This window comes from Copadichromis virginalis, linkage group LG3, assembly GCF_057382275.1.
Source record: "Copadichromis virginalis isolate Kocher_CV1m ecotype Utaka linkage group LG3, C_Virginalis_male_GT1.1, whole genome shotgun sequence".
Lineage (NCBI taxonomy): Eukaryota > Metazoa > Chordata > Actinopteri > Cichliformes > Cichlidae > Copadichromis > Copadichromis virginalis.
Genome location: NC_140620.1, coordinates 61,150,879 through 61,167,401, shown reverse-complemented (window position 1 = coordinate 61,167,401; position 16,523 = coordinate 61,150,879). Strand labels below are relative to the sequence as shown.

General features: G+C 42.5%; 1 protein-coding gene and 1 long non-coding RNA gene across 2 annotated transcripts in view; one reads left to right on the top strand and one right to left on the bottom strand.

Annotated features, from left to right (window-relative positions):
- Positions 1 to 16,523, bottom strand: part of LOC146716453 (ribonuclease inhibitor-like) — a gene marked incomplete at its 5' end in the record, with an annotated part of 131,099 nt that overhangs the window by 96,844 nt on the left and 17,732 nt on the right. The gene's annotated exons all lie outside the window — the stretch shown is intronic.
- Positions 6,632 to 14,142, top strand: LOC146716454 (uncharacterized). Its single transcript, XR_014919218.1, has 2 exons — positions 6,632 to 7,814; positions 9,706 to 14,142. It is a non-coding gene; the product is annotated as an uncharacterized LOC146716454 (long non-coding RNA).

Below are 16,523 nucleotides of genomic sequence, written 5' to 3'. Positions count from 1 at the left end.
AGTGTGAGAAAGTGAGAAAGCAGTGAGAGGGTGGGGGGCGTGTGTGTGGCTGGGGGGTAAATGTCTTGCTCAGGTAGAGCAGTGGCTGCAGACAAATTTGCTGTGGGCTCGGCAGCTGAATTTTCCACATTTGCTGCATGTGTTTCCCACTCGCCTCCTTTTCCCAACACAGAGCTCACAGAGCTTCCTGCCCTTGGGATTTGTCACTCCAGAGGGGCCTGCAGCAGCACCATCCTGCGCATCTCTTACTAACTCAGCAGCGGCTGATGAGCGGGGAAGACGCTGTCTTTGTGACAAATGGGGCGTGATCAGGCCTTCTCCCACCTCTTCAATGAACATCCTCCTCCTGTGTGGCTTCTGCTGATGCCAGGCCTGATCCACGGAGGTCCACAGCATGAAGGCGTTGTAGAGGGAGACGTCTATGATGTGATGAAAAAGGGCCATTGGCCATCGATGCATTTGCCTTGCAAGATGGCGCCGGTGTACGTGGCTTGCCGTCCTCGGCTACATCTGCTTCGCTGCTTCTTACCCTCTCTACGCTCTTTATGGACCTTGGCATTGTATTTTTTTTATCCTTTTAGTTGTATGCGCATCTAATGGCTGTGCACTGATTACATACGACAGGCAAACACTTTTAAATCTAAGACTCTCTCATTCTTCTCGGCCTGATCCTTGCTGGAACCTGAGTGACGCCACCGCGCCCCGACCGGACCCTCCGACCGGCTTCCTCCACCTACCTATTCCGAATCTACGCAAGAAACGCTATAGGAAACGCGGTAGAAGGAGCGGCCGTCGCGTTCGCTTCAGGCTCTACTTTAAAGCCAGAGCCACAGGCTACCCACATGCCAGCCTGGATATTTTATCTTCTTTCCCTCCTTCCCAGGAGCGCTCTGATGCTAAGTTGCTCACCCACCGTTGGATCTGCTTGGCCGACCACGAAGTCTACCCTGCGATTCCTGTGGCATGTTCTCCTGCTCGGGTTTGGATAACATCGCTCCGACGCGGCGTTTGCCGAAGCAACCTAAGTGTCCTACGACGCACCACCCGTGGCGACTTAGCCCCTAGGATACGGATGGCATTGCTTAATGTCAGGTCGCTGGTCAATAAGACCTTTCTTTTAAATGACTTCATCTCCACTAATGGGATTGATGCCTTATTCCTGACTGAAACCTGGATTCGTCCTGGTGAGTTCATCCCTTTTACTGAACTTCTTCCGTCGGACTGTGTTGCTTTTAGCTCACCAAGGCTTACTGGTAGGGGTGGCGGCGTAGCCTCGGTTTTTAAGAATTCGTATGCAGTTCGGCAGCTACCCTCACCTACCTACTCTAGCTTTGAAGTCCAATTATTGGAGATGACTGCATCCACGACCACACTCTGCGTGGTGGTTTATCGACCGCCTAAATATAGCAAATATTTTATCACGGACTTTGCTGATCTCCTAGGCTCCGTTCTTTTTAAGTATGGTTGTGTTCTCATTGTCGGTGATTTTAACATACACACTTGCTGTAAGGATGACTCATTTGCTAAAGACTTCCTTGCCTTAACGGACTCTTTTAACCTGGCTCAGTGGGTTAATGACCCAACGCATGTTAAAGGACATACTTTGGACTTGGTTTTCTCATATGGTCTGGACATTTGTATCAAGGATATAAGTGACGCTGGGATCTCGGATCATTTCCCAGTTATATTTGATACTGGCTTATGCACTAATGAACTACATCCTGCGGCTCCCCTTCGCCCGCTACGTGTAATTAATGCTGAAGCGATGTCAAACTTCTCTATGTCTTTCTTGGATTCTGCATCTGTCACTCTCGACGGTTGTTCTTTTCACTCGGTTGATGACTGTGCTAATTCCTTGTTATCGCTGATTTCTTCAATCCTTGATACTGTTGCCCCCATTAAGATGAAGCGCCCTAGAACCTACTCTCAGTGTTGGCTTAATGACACTACGCGCGCCTTACGTCGCGTGTGTCGGCGCGCTGAGAGAAGGTGGAAAAAAGATAAACTTCAGGTTTCCCATGACATGCTACGGACTAGCCGCTTAAAATTCCAAAGTGCTGCTAAAACGGCCAAAACGTCCTTCTTGTCCAAAATCATCCTGGCCAATGACCATAACCCCCGTACCTTATTTAAAATTTTTAACTCTGTGGTTAACCCTTCCCCGGACATGCCTTTAATTCATTCTCAGGGTCTTTGTGAGCGATTTCAAACTCACTTTTTAAAAAAGGTCTCATCTCTTAAGTCCTCCCTTCCCCCTGCTTTATATCCTCTCCCCATTCCTGAGTGCATTTCAACTTTCCACCAGTTTGAGCCTGTGTCACTTTTGACTCTTAAGCGGCTAGTTGCTCAAATGAATAACACCAATACTGTGCTTGACATTCTTCCATCTCGTTTAGCTAAGGACTGTTTTGATGTAATCGGACCTAGTATCCTATTTCTTATGAACTTTTCCTTGCTCTCAGGCTGTGTTCCTTTGTCCTTTAAGCATGCTGTAGTCCACCCGATTCTTAAAAAAAGAAATTCTGACTGTTATGACCTTTCAAACTATAGACCGATCTCTAAGCTTTCGTTCTTGTCCAAGATCCTGGAGAGACTAGTTCTCTCCCAACTCCAGGCGTACTTGGACACGAACAATATTGCTGAGAAATTTCAATCTGCCTTTAAGCCATTGCATAGCACTGAAACAGCGTTGGTTAGAGTTCTTAATGATATTCTTGTAATCACTGATACTGGACGCTCTATGGTCCTAGTTTTACTGGACCTCTCTTCGGCCTTTGATATGGTAGACCATAACATTTTATTACTAAGACTTGAGCACACTGTGGGTATTAGAGGCACTGCCCTCGACTGGTTTAAATCATACCTCGCTGATAGATCCTTATCAGTTCACTTAGGCACCTTCTCCTCTTCCTCCGCTCCGGTCTGTTGTGGTGTGCCTCAAGGATCAGTTTTAGGCCCTATTCTCTTCTCATTGTATTTGCTCCCTCTAGGCGCAATCTTTGAAAAATACAATATCGCCTTCCACTGTTATGCCGATGACATACAGATCTATTTTGAACTTACTGACGACCTTGCTGTGTCCCTGCACTACTTTCAAGAATGCATGCGGGAGGTCAAAGAATGGTTCCTGAGTAATTCCCTCGTTTTAAATGATAAGAAGACTGAGATTGTGGTGTTCAACAGTAAAATCCCTCGTGCCCAACTCTGTGCTGCCCTGGGTTCCTTTGCTAGTTTTTCTTGTGACTATGTCAGTAACTTGGGTGTACTGCTGGATAGCTCGCTCAAACTCGATAAGCAAGTGTCTGCTGTAGTGAGATCTAGCTTCCACCAACTGCGCCTTATCTCTAAGGCTAGGCATTATATTCCGCATGAGGACCTGGAGAAGCTTATTCACGCTTTTGTGACCTCCAGGTTGGATTATTGTAACTCCTTGTACTATGGTCTTCCCTCTTCTCTTCTTCTTAAACTGCAAACAGTCCAAAATGCAGCAGCCCGCCTTTTGACTGGTACCAGGAAATTTTGCCATATTACCCCTGTCCTAGCTAGCCTGCATTGGCTGCCCATAAAGTACCGTATTCAATTTAAAATATTACTCCTTACTTTCAAAACTATTAATAAATTAGCGCCAAGTTATCTTAGTGAACTTCTCAAACCACATACTCCTGCTAGAACACTCAGATCTGCCACTCAACTACTTCTGACCCAACCCAGATCTCGACTGAAGTCCCGGGGTGACCGTGCGTTTGCTCTCGCTGCCCCGGTACTGTGGAATACCCTTCCTCTCGACCTCCGCGCATCTGATTCCATTGCACTGTTCAAATCACGATTAAAAACCCACTTATTCAATCTTGCCTTTCCCTCTAGTTAATATTCTTTTATGATTTTATATCATGCACTTTTATGCTCATTTAAATTCTTGTTTGCTCTGTACCTGTTGCTTTCCTATGTATTAGTGACAGTTATCTGCTTGCATATTTAGTACTTGCTTTGGTCCTATTTCTATTATCCTCCTCCTATACTCTATTTTACTTGTTAAGCACCTTGGCATACCCTTGGTTTTTAAGTGTGCTTTATAAATAAAGTTTATTATTATTATTATTATCGATTGGTCCGTCTCCTGCAGGAGTAGGTGCCGACAACCTAACAAAAAATAAACATAACAAATAAAAACAACAACATAAAACCTCTGTATATTTTACACAAGAATATATGAAGAAAAATGAATAAAGGTGTGCGTAACTGATGCGTAATGACACCCACCTTATCAAGGTTGTCGACACCTCCTTTGCATCGATTGTAGTCTGTGATGATCGCTGGCTTTTTTCTCTCGTCATCGCTGACCTCCGGCCTGCGATGTTTCGTGCTCAATAAAAGCACATTCCTGCCCCGTCGGGGAATGTACGACACTAGGGTCTGTTTCGCTGAAAAGGCAAAGATCGAGGAGTAGACGGCTCTCCCTCTCATCTGGCGCAAAACGGGTGGGATTCCTTTTTTGTTCTGGCGGATTGTGCCGACCAGAGCCATTTTATTTTTGAGGAGTTCCTCTGCCAGTTCAGATGAGGTGAAAAAAAATTGTCGACTGTGACGACATGCCCATGGAGCCCGTCAGTCATCTGCTGGACGACCCTCATCCCCTGGTTTACCTCGGCCGGTTCGCCCGCTGCTCTCCCGGTGTAAACCTGCAGCCGCCAGGCGTATGATGTCTTGACATCGCATGCTGCCCAGACCTTTATGCCGCATTTCGCAGGCTTTTTGGGGATATACTGGCGGAAACTGCACCTTCCCTTGAACGGTACCAGCTGCTCATCCACCGTAAGGTCCCGGTCTGGACTAAACAACATCCCCAGGCGGTGTGCCCACATGTCCCATATCTGCCGAATGGGAGCCAATTTGTCCGCACGTCGTGCAGGTCGGGTGAGTTTGTCATCAAATCGGAGCGCTCTGGTTATGTGACAAAATCTTTTCTCAGCCACTGAGGCACGGAAAATCTTCCTTCCCGTTTTCTCACTCCAAAGGCTGGCGATGGCCTCGTGCTTTGACCGGTATACACCGGACAAAATTAGCAGCCCCACATAAGCGAGCATTTCGTTGCTATCTAAATCTCTCCAGAATGAGATGTAGCGTCTGCCCTGAAGGTTTGTCATTGCAACTATATGCTGTATAATCCCATCAGTTATGTACAACCTGAAGCTGGAGAGTGGGTCCGTAATTCGGGCTACGGCGTAGTGGGTCGGTCCCGGAATAAGCCCCGTGGGTGCTGCGACGTAGCGCAGCGTCTCGGCGTTTGTTGCGGACCATTTCTTCCCATCTTTGGAGGTCCACGCCGCTGCTTCCTCCGGCGTCCTCCCCTCGTTCTCATCTTCAGAAGAAAAATCAGAGGACGACTCCTGGTGATCAGTGTCGAGAGACGAATCATCCGTGTCACCCCCGGAATCAGAGTCACTCTCGGCAGATGAAGAGGAGAGATCCTCGCTGTCAGAGCGCATCAGGATGTCCACTACTTCCTCGGTACCGTGCCATCGTGAAAATGCCTACTCCCGCGCTACGGCTTATTCTTATAACCTCTCCTGCCTGCACCTGCATAAACAAGCTGAGGTTGGCGACAAAATAAAGTCTAATTTGTTTTTTATTCTTGTTTTCATGTTAGATTTGTTTGCATTGCAGGGTGTACTTCAAAGAGGGAAGGCTTTTATCTAAACTTAGAATGAGACAGACACAAATTTTTTTTATTTTAGGCAGAGAGACCTTTATTTTATTTATTTTTAAATATAAAGGTCAAAATGCACCCTCTAACAGCCCTAAGGGCAGAAAATGGTCCCGAACGAGCAGCGGGCAAAGCTGCTGCTGCACTCGGGGAATGAGTCTGCCTTTCCCGGGTGTATGTCTCGAGCAGCCCGCTGGAAAAGGTCTATGTTCCAGCAGGCGTCACATGTGGAACAAGGGCGCCACCCGGTGGCCAAATAAAAAAAATTACAATTCTAAGGCCCCTTGTCCAACACGGAACCGAAACAGAAGCCATCACCCATACGTTAATGGTAATAATTCTGCAGTGAAAAATAGCGTTTATAATGGGTTTCAATGGGGCGATTTATGGCTCTAGGCTCAGAGTAGAGTCACTACTCCTTCACATCAAAAGGTGACAGCCACCTTGGCCAGGAGGCTGTTCCAGCTGGGCACGTCCTACCAGTAGGAGGCCCCAGCATCCTTGGTCATGCTAGCCAGTTTACATCTATCAGCTGTGGTCAGGAGTAGTCCTTCCTGCTGCCCCCACAACCTGACTAGAAAACGGCTGTATAATGCATTACCTGAATCATTCTCGCCACACTTAGACGTACTTTTAGATTCTCAAATGATTGTCATATTTTAATAGAACATCTTTTGTAGTAACGCATTTTCATTTGTATTTAACAGAATGTGATGAATGGTTTAAGATACCTCTGCGTCTAGTTTGACAGTTTCTATTAATCAGTTCTGAAAATCAACTCAATATCTGAATGTTCCTTAGTTTTACATTAGTTGGTTAGTCTAATTATTTCCCCCTCGATTAGTCGACTAGTAAATAAGACGCCAGGAACATCCCTACTCTTCAGACAAAATGTGAGTATGAATTACACACCAAGGTATTGTCGAGAAAGGAAATTATTTTACTGCTATAGTTAAATAATTGTCATCATTACCATTGCATTAATAATAAAATCTGGAGGTTCTTGATTCAGGGGTAGAACAGTGTGTGTCTCTTTCAGAAAGACTGAGTTGCAGGCTGACAGGAAGTTGTATGCAGAAGTGAAAGCAGGAAGTTATTTTGAGCCGCAGGCTAAGACGAGGCTTTAACAATGTAACAGATAGCTTTAAGAAGGCCTTAAGCAGTTATGACTATTTTATACACAATGCATATCTGTGCTTATTAAAGAGTTGGAGCTCGGTCAATTAATTGGGGGTCGGAAGCTTTGTTCGGCGCGATGTTCGGACAATCTATTGTGCAAGTGACTTGGAGCCATAGAAGGAATCGCAATACATGCTTACAAAACACTTATATCAGGTCATTTTATATTAAGGTTTTAGTAGAGGTTCTTGGTTAAAACATTTATTTAGTAGAAGACATACACATAGTTTCAGTGAGCTTCTGGTCTGGTAAAAGGTCAGAAGTGCAACAGGTGAATTGAGAAAGAGCATTTGAGGACGAGACACAGACAGTAGGTGAAGAGGTGACACAAAGAGCATGTGAGGTCAACACACACACACACACTTTAAATTAGATTTATTTAGAGGAGAGGTTAGTTATGTTTGGCTGTAACTGCAAAATTGTCTTGGTAAAAGAGGAACCGTTTCTTGGTGTCTCGGCAAGAAAGAGGAACAAGACAAGAACTGAAAGGTAGACAGGAAGGGCTAGCCATGAAAATAGAAGATGATTTTCTGGGTGAAAAGTCATGATGATGTTGATCTGATCTATGTATAAAATGTACCGGTGACGCATGAAGGGGCGTCAGTAAACAAACCCTGATGCTATAAAATATCTGTTCATGCTTTGATTAAGTTGAAGACTACTTCCTGTCTGCGTACAGAGTTGTCTTCCCACGCGTGTATTCATTAAAATCATCGTTTGACTTCACCCGGCCGGATTGGTGTGGTTATTCTTCGATCACCTCTTGTACCCTTCCTCAATATTGAATCTTAACATTTGGGGGCTTCGTCCGGTTATTGAGGAGGGAGAGTTGGAGGTTTAGACGGAGAAATCCGGGGTCTTAGGTGGTCTGACGGGCAGACATGAATTCCAGTGGTCTAAGTGAGTGGGCATAAGCCGGCTTATCCAAAAGGTAAGGCACTACCTGTTGAATTATTTCCAAAGTGTGCCAAATTGGATATGATAAAATTTAAGTCTACTCACTGAAGTTACTGGTGGATGTCTGTTTTGATTTTGATGAGAATGTCATGACAGTACTGAGGATTTAAAGCAGTTGGACTGCTGGTAATGATTGAATGCGGTTGGACCGTTTAGTATGTTAGGGAATCTGGTTATTTTTTGGTTATAAGGTTGGACCTGCTTCAGTCTTACACTTTGTTGGGTGTTTTATTGTTGTTTCAAAGTATTATAAATTATTCTAGAACGCCAGTTGGACTGGTAGGAAGCGCAGTGCTCAGAGGTAACGCTTGCCAATGCAAAGGACGCTTATGCATTGTCCTCGAAGAGGGATAGTCAGTTGGTCACTGTGGAGCTTGGGGCACTCCAGAATAACTAGGAGTTAGAATCTCCTTACCGTTTGGAACGGTATCTGCGCTTTTTTGGGCAGCAAAGGTTGGACCTTGGGTGTTGGACACTTTTAAATTGAGTTAGGGACTTTAGAGATGAGGCCAGAAACTGTTGGACAGATACTGGTTAATTGATTACAAAAAAGTTGGACTTTATCGGTTAGACCGTTAACTGAAATTTGTCAAAATTGGTTAGGCGCTAAAGCTGACAGATCTGACAGTAGTTGTAAATATAAGACGTCTTTGTAATAAGAGATCTCTGTGTGAAAGGAGTCTGAGGCAATGCTGGAGCTATTTTTAGACGGTGTGTGTGAGTGAAAATGCAAATGGGTAAGCAGTGAACTGTTTAAGCCACAGTTGGTTTTACAAATACTGCTGCAAACATTGTTGAGTGTGTGTTTCAAATGCCATTTATGTTTATTAGAGGACTATAAATAAAGTTTTGAGTTGCCGTAGTGGATGTATAGTAATTGACTGAGTTTGGATGTAGATATATAAATATATTGAGTGCACTGTATATACTTAAGACTAACACATCACTTTCAGTAGTAACTTTTCTCCAGCATTAGTTGCTGGTGGGTTTTATTTTTTCAATTTCTTGTGTGTGCGGTGAGAATTAATGGAGGTTTCAATTTTTTGTTTGTTTGTTTTTTACTTGCTCTTTTTGATTATGACAAGCATGTCTAAAATACTCTTAGGAAAGTGTGTTGAGTTATATTCCTTAACTCTAGTCACAGTTTAAGTGTGAATGCGGTGACTAGAAGCTTTGACATGATGAATAAAGGTGTGAGAGGTATTTCTTGGGTGATGTAAAGTAGGACGTTTTAAACTTTGAAAGTGTTTTAATTTGAGAGAGGCATGAGTGATGTTATAAGAGTTTAGTTTATTTAAAAGGTGTGTGTGAGAGGATTATGAAATCATTGTGTGAATGATGCTACATTTTAGGTCAAAAGTTAGTAGAATTACAGAGGGTTTGTAGATTGTAAATACAAAATAAGTTTGATTAGCCTGGAGAAACAGCAAAGCAGTTTGAGCTGCTCTGAGCAGCTGCGTGCGGTGTGTGTGTAACAGGAAATGGTGTGGGTGACAGGAAGTTTGCATGCCCATATAAGGTGATGTGTGAACAGAGGAAGTCTGAGAGAGAAGTGTGTGTGTAGGCAAAAGGCAGAGTGTGTGCGTGAAATAAGGGAGTATTGTTTTTACATCAAGGTTTAGTAGAGCTAAAGTAGAACGTCACAAACAAACAAAAGAAGGTAAAATGAAGAGAGAAAATAATGTGGTTCCCTGACCGGGAGAGAAAATAACTGACAATTACATTAATGAATAGAAAACACACATACACAAAGTGCCATATGTGAAATTATTCTAGGAAGGAGTCAGAATTGAGATAGCTTATTATAGAGATAGTTTAACATAAGATGCAATGAAGGAAGCAGCTTACATTCCTTTAATTCCCAGAGCCAGTGTGTTCCCTCCCCTGCCCACTTGGGCCCCGTATCAGGCGAGTATGGAAGGCTGGATAGCCCATGACGGGTAAGATCCCACCTCGAAACCCTGGGACAACCTAAGGCAGGCACAGTCACGATTACTCTCGGCTTCAGTAAGAAGACGGGTCCTGACGGGTAAGGCCGCTGGGCTAGGGTGGAGGTGGAAAGTGGCAAGTGGAGCCCTACCTTCTGGCTGAGGACAAGGAATGCTGCTATTTAAGGTAGGAAATCAGAATTTGGGTTAGTAAATTTGGGGAGGAGAAAATTGACTGTTTAAAGGCAAAATTATGAAGGAGTCTGACACACTGTAAAAGCACCATATGCAAATTCACACACACAAACAGAAAATGCATTAAACTTATAAAGACAAGACAAGCTCATGGAGTTTAATGCATAGACACTGATTAAACCTGGCTAAGAACACAAACATAGGCAATGAAGAACAGCTTGCTATTTTGTATGAATGATACAAGGGTGTGAATGTTTAATAAAATACATTTGAGTTTGTAATTGAGGAATAGAATAAGCCATATGACAAAGGGAGTTATGAAAACGAAAAAGGGATTAAAGTAGTTTTAAAAAAGAGTGACTTAGGAGTGCTCTCGTACTGAGTGATCAACACTAGTGATCACTGTTGGAAGAAATAAAATGATTTAATGAGTTGGGAATGTTTAAACATATGTTTCTGTTGTTACAGCTTCTTGAGAGATGACTCGGTATGCAAATTAGCTGGAGTGTGTGTGTGACTGTGACTTTCAGGAAGAGGAAGCATAGCAGAGACGAGAAGTGCAGATTGGGGTAGGGAATTTATAGTTTAGTGATTATATGATGTCGTAAGGGGTCTTATGCTGAATTTAAGAGTATAAGGGGGTGATTTTTGTTTGCAAATTGTGTGGTTTTAATGAGACTTTTGGTGTATTGAGGAGGTGAAATTATGTGGTGGCAAGATTTGTGTGTTTAAGGTTGTTGTGGTGATGGGTTGATTCTGTCAGGTAGGTTGTTGTTGTTATTTTTGTTTTTAATAGAGGGAGTTTTAGGAAACATGGACATGTCTAAAATTGGGCCCATTATTTTGTAACAGTGCACTTAAAGAAAACCTGTCAGGTGATTTTGTTTTGTTTTTATGAGCTAACAATCAGCTCTATTTTTCATTTCTGTTTTAAGCAGGCCTGCAACAGTGAATAACGGCGCTGAAAATTCTCGGGAGGAGCAAATATAAGGGGGCTTTCCAGATTACAATTGGCTGAGGAGAAAGCTACCTGTGGGGACTGATCAAGGTCGTAAGTCCCTGTAAAAAGGATTTTATGCGAGTCAATCCAGTCTAAAAGCATAAAGAAATATTTTCCTATGGAAAATAAAAAATGACGGAGCTCATTTTGCTGAGGGTGGAGTATCTGATCGTGCGGGAGGCTCCACTATCAGCAAATACATGGTGTGACTGCATGTGAGTGAATGTGAGACTGTATGTGAGTGAGGATGAATTAATGTGGACAAACAATTTGTTTTTACCAGAGAAAATTTCTGTTTTGTTTTATTAGGTGGGGTTAGATTATGGGATTATAGTATATTGTTGGGAGAAGGCCAAATGCTAAAGGGGAAATATTTTTGATGTAACTCAGTTACCATTAATTGTAGAAACACATGACTGATAACTGTTCTGTTTTAAGTTTATTTTTATGACATAGATTGGATCATGAGTGGGGAAAACTGAGCAGTTTTAAGTTTTGTATAGTATCTTGACACATGAAATGTATCAAGATAAAGGGGGGTTTAGGGTTTAATAATTTAATTGTTTAATAATTTAGGATCATTTTAGGACCTTTTGGGTTTTTGATCATTTGGATATGGTAAAACTGAAACTGGTATTTTTAAGTTAAGGTTAAAGGATTAAAAGTGAACTTGTCACGGTTTGCGAGGCAAGCCGTGTGGAGTTGTAGAAAAGGACCCAAAAGGCGGCAGCTCTGGTGCAGGTGAATATTTATTTACAACGGTGGGCACAAAACAGCACTGGTGGAAAAAACAACCTAAACTGGGTAAGCTAATAACACAAACCAGAAACGAGGATGCAGGGAGACCGAGGGGAAACAACACAGACAAACCAGCAACTACCATAACAGAAGACACAACTTAAATACACCCAGAGCACGGGGAGAACACAGACATAACAGGCTGGGGGAAACATGGAATAAACACAAAGAGAGACGAGAGCTCATAAATACACAGAGGGGCACAAGGGGGTAAGAGTCACAAAGGGAAAAAACACTTAGGGAACACCACAACAGGACACCTCAGAAAACCTGGCCTAAATAAGGAGCGAAAATACAAGGAACCAAGAATGCTGGGCCAACATGGCCCAGGACCATGAATCCTGTTTAGAAGATACAATGCCGGTTTTTCAAAGCTGTGAATAAATCTTAGAGGGAAAATTAGTGAGGGTTGAAGGGGTAGAACAGCTTTGATTTTTGATCTTTAGAAGAAGTGGTTATAATGTAGGCTTATACATACAGATATTACATAGGAGGTATTTTTAGGATAAAGGGGGAGCTTATAAATAGAAATGATTTTTATACATATTGCATTTTGTGCTTTTAAAGGAGTTGTGGCTCAAATTTGTCTCTGGAGGGTCACGAGCCTTTGGCTAGCGCTATGATTAGCCAATCTACTGTGAGGATAATATGAGTTCATGAAGGATTGCACACGCTTACAGACACAGAGTTAAGAAACACACATGACAGTATTGATTCCAGGCAAAAGGCCTTAAATTCATTTAGCTTTTAACTGAACTTAAAGAAGGACCAAAGAGGAAGGAAAGCAGATATTTTGGTTAGGTCTGATAAACTAGAATTAGGAGGTATGGTTACATTAAAAGGAGCAAAATGAAATAAAAAGGCTATACCAAAATGGGTTATAACATAGGAAATGTGAGGTTAAAATGAAGTTAACACATAGGAGTTGTTTCAAGGCAGCATTTAGCTATGAGGAAATGTATACAGGAGTAATTGCTTATATGCTTAAACTTAATTGATTAAAGTGGTTGTTTTCTTTTGGAGTAGATTAACTTGCAGCAGCGACAACTTGTGCACAGGATGTTGATGATCAGATAAGGGAAAATAGAGCAAGCAACTGGACGTGAAAGCAGGGCTTAAAGAGTTCTAAAGGGATGAGTAACGTTGAAGAGTATACATAAATACAAGTCAATAAGTTAAGAAGATAATTAGGATCAGGCTTTTGATTAAAGAGTCCCAGATAGGATAAGTTAGGGAGATGCAAGAAAAGGTGTTTTGTTTCCTTTGCAGAAGATCTCGGCGACCACAGGAGGGGCGAGGATCCTGGAGATCTCGAGGTTCGAGACCACCAGAGAAGGGTCTGCGTGAGGACACAATGTATTGTGACCTCTGGTGTTCCAGAGGTCAAAAGAGGGAGTGTCGAGAAAGGAAATTATTTTACTGCTATAGTTAAATAATTGTCATCATTACCATTGCATTAATAATAAAATCTGGAGGTTCTTGATTCAGGGGTAGAACAGTGTGTGTCTCTTTCAGAAAGACTGAGTTGCAGGCTGACAGGAAGTTGTATGCAGAAGTGAAAGCAGGAAGTTATTTTGAGCCGCAGGCTAAGACGAGGCTTTAACAATGTAACAGATAGCTTTAAGAAGGCCTTAAGCAGTTATGACTATTTTATACACAATGCATATCTGTGCTTATTAAAGAGTTGGAGCTCGGTCAATTAATTGGGGGTCGGAAGCTTTGTTCGGCGCGATGTTCGGACAATCTATTGTGCAAGTGACTTGGAGCCATAGAAGGAATCGCAATACATGCTTACAAAACACTTATATCAGGTCATTTTATATTAAGGTTTTAGTAGAGGTTCTTGGTTAAAACATTTATTTAGTAGAAGACATACACATAGTTTCAGTGAGCTTCTGGTCTGGTAAAAGGTCAGAAGTGCAACAGGTGAATTGAGAAAGAGCATTTGAGGACGAGACACAGACAGTAGGTGAAGAGGTGACACAAAGAGCATGTGAGGTCAACACACACACACACACTTTAAATTAGATTTATTTAGAGGAGAGGTTAGTTATGTTTGGCTGTAACTGCAAAATTGTCTTGGTAAAAGAGGAACCGTTTCTTGGTGTCTCGGCAAGAAAGAGGAACAAGACAAGAACTGAAAGGTAGACAGGAAGGGCTAGCCATGAAAATAGAAGATGATTTTCTGGGTGAAAAGTCATGATGATGTTGATCTGATCTATGTATAAAATGTACCGGTGACGCATGAAGGGGCGTCAGTAAACAAACCCTGATGCTATAAAATATCTGTTCATGCTTTGATTAAGTTGAAGACTACTTCCTGTCTGCGTACAGAGTTGTCTTCCCACGCGTGTATTCATTAAAATCATCGTTTGACTTCACCCGGCCGGATTGGTGTGGTTATTCTTCGATCACCTCTTGTACCCTTCCTCAATATTGAATCTTAACAGTATTAAAATGGATATGGAGTATGGCTTTGGTTTACCATAAACAGCTGATGTAAGGACATCATTAATGTACTCTGTCCAATGAACACTGGAAACAAGACTGCACTGACCTTGCTGGCAAACCTCAATGAGTTCAGAGTTTCCCCAAAGCTGTCGGGCTCCGGAGCAATGTTAACAAACATCAAGCTGCAAATAAAGACATCCAAAATTAGTGCCGAAGAATAAACAGTCACAATCTGAAGTGATGAGATCAAACGCTGTTAAATATTTTTTGGGGATAAATTCCTTCAGTTTTATGTGTCGTCATTATAAAGATTTGTGATGTCAACAAACTCACGTTTTGCCGTTTCCCCCCCAAACATCCCTGCAGGAGGTACGTGAGCTTCGAGTTCCTGTAAGCTACGTAAGTCTCCTGGAACACAAAGGCCAAAAAAATCATTAATACTGTAAATGTAAAGAAAGCAGGTGTGACATCTAAGACTACAGAAACTGCAGCTGCAGACCTTTTTGGCCAGAGCGGCGATAACGACGCCCAGGTTGGACAGTGAGCTGTTGATGGCGGTCATCTCTTTGAAATGGTCACCCTGAGACTGGCTCTTCACCATTCGCTCACTGCCAGCCAAGTCCACCAGGCACAGAGTGGCTACACACACAGAGAAAACCAACTCTTATAGGAAGCAGTGGCTGGTGCCACCAAGGCAAAGACTAGTGCACTGCCGGGAAGCTTGCCTCAGGTATGCTTTTATCCACACCTGACTAGGTGTGGCCAATTAGCACCAGCTGAAAACACTGAGACGATTAGAAGCTGCAGAGGGACGTAACATTCAGTATTGATATTTGTAAATGTAAACTATGAGGATTTATTTATTTTTAATTCTTTTCTTTTTTTTCTTTTTTTTCCCTCTTTTTTTCTTTTTCCAAATAAATGTCCCGATTGAGTAATGAAACTAACCCAAAGGAGAATTCTAACAATATTAGACAGGCCATTCAATATGCTTTATCGTGGACAACTCGTGGCTAAAAACCCACACACACACACACACACAAACCTCTAATCAAACATGAAAACGGATAATCCAGCTGAAGCTTCAGACAGCCGTCAGACAGTGAAACACTGCCATCTGCTGGACTCGAATAACAAAGACGCTGCTTTGACGGGTGAGGGAGTTTCAACAAGTCTGCAACGACTCAAGCATCAAACTACAGAACTATTCTAGCGGACATGGTGCTCTAATGACTGCTTCATTAACGCAGGTTAGAAAGGATCAAACATATCAATAAATCATAAAACACAAAACGTCTCTTATTGCCCAGGGCTCAGGAAGTGAGTGTGTTCCTTATAGCCTATTAAACCTTAGCAGGTTATTTTGATGTGTTACAGATGAAACAGCTATCCAGTAACATTCAGCTACAAAAACGCTTTTTTATAATTACTTTTTTACAGCTTCGCACTTTTACACAAGTTTTATCATCAGTGTCACAATGGCTGCTGCTAAAATTGAGTACAAGATATTTGTTGGCCTGATTAAAAGGTCTTGATGCGTGCTCAATCATCAGGGAAGTAAATCTCCAAAAGTTGATTCTGTTCTTCTGGACGTAGCGTTTTCAGTCAGAGAAACCAGCCGACTGAAGGAACAATGGGCTGGGAGGTCAGTTCCTTAATCATGATTATGCAAATTCTCATGACCATTGATCAACAACCACTGATCAATGGTCCTGAGTACCATTCACAGAGAGTTGGAGAACGGCTGCAATCACAGCATTGTAAGATGGTGACAGATGTACCCTTAGGCCCCCTCCTTGATTCAGAGAGGGTCTTTCCCTTTTCACGTAAATGGCCTCCTTGACTCCGCCCTCAAACCAGCGTTCATTGCAGTTATTGTTGACAATCACATTGTGTCGTGTAACCATCCAGCTCACATATTCAATGTAAATGATTTGTTGAACTGAAGACATGATGAATGTTCCTGCATTAAACCACATCCAGCCTAGTGTTCTCACTCTCCCTAAATGGATCTGTTACATTAGTGATATATGGGAGTTGTGTTTCAGTCTTTTCCACATGAGGACATTTACATTTAGTTTTTGCTTTACTGATGAGTGGCTGGTTAACCTGCAGTGGTTGAAGTATGTGTCGGTCGTCTGGAAGAGTAGGTGTAGAAGACGTCTTTAATGAATGTAATGCTCTGAAGGTGTCAGTGATTACTGTGAATTCATTATAAAAGTGGATTTCAGTGAATAAAGTGAATAAAGACAGGCCCTCATGGTGACGCTCAGGTGTCCATAAAGTGTAACAGGAGAGCTTTGTCATACTT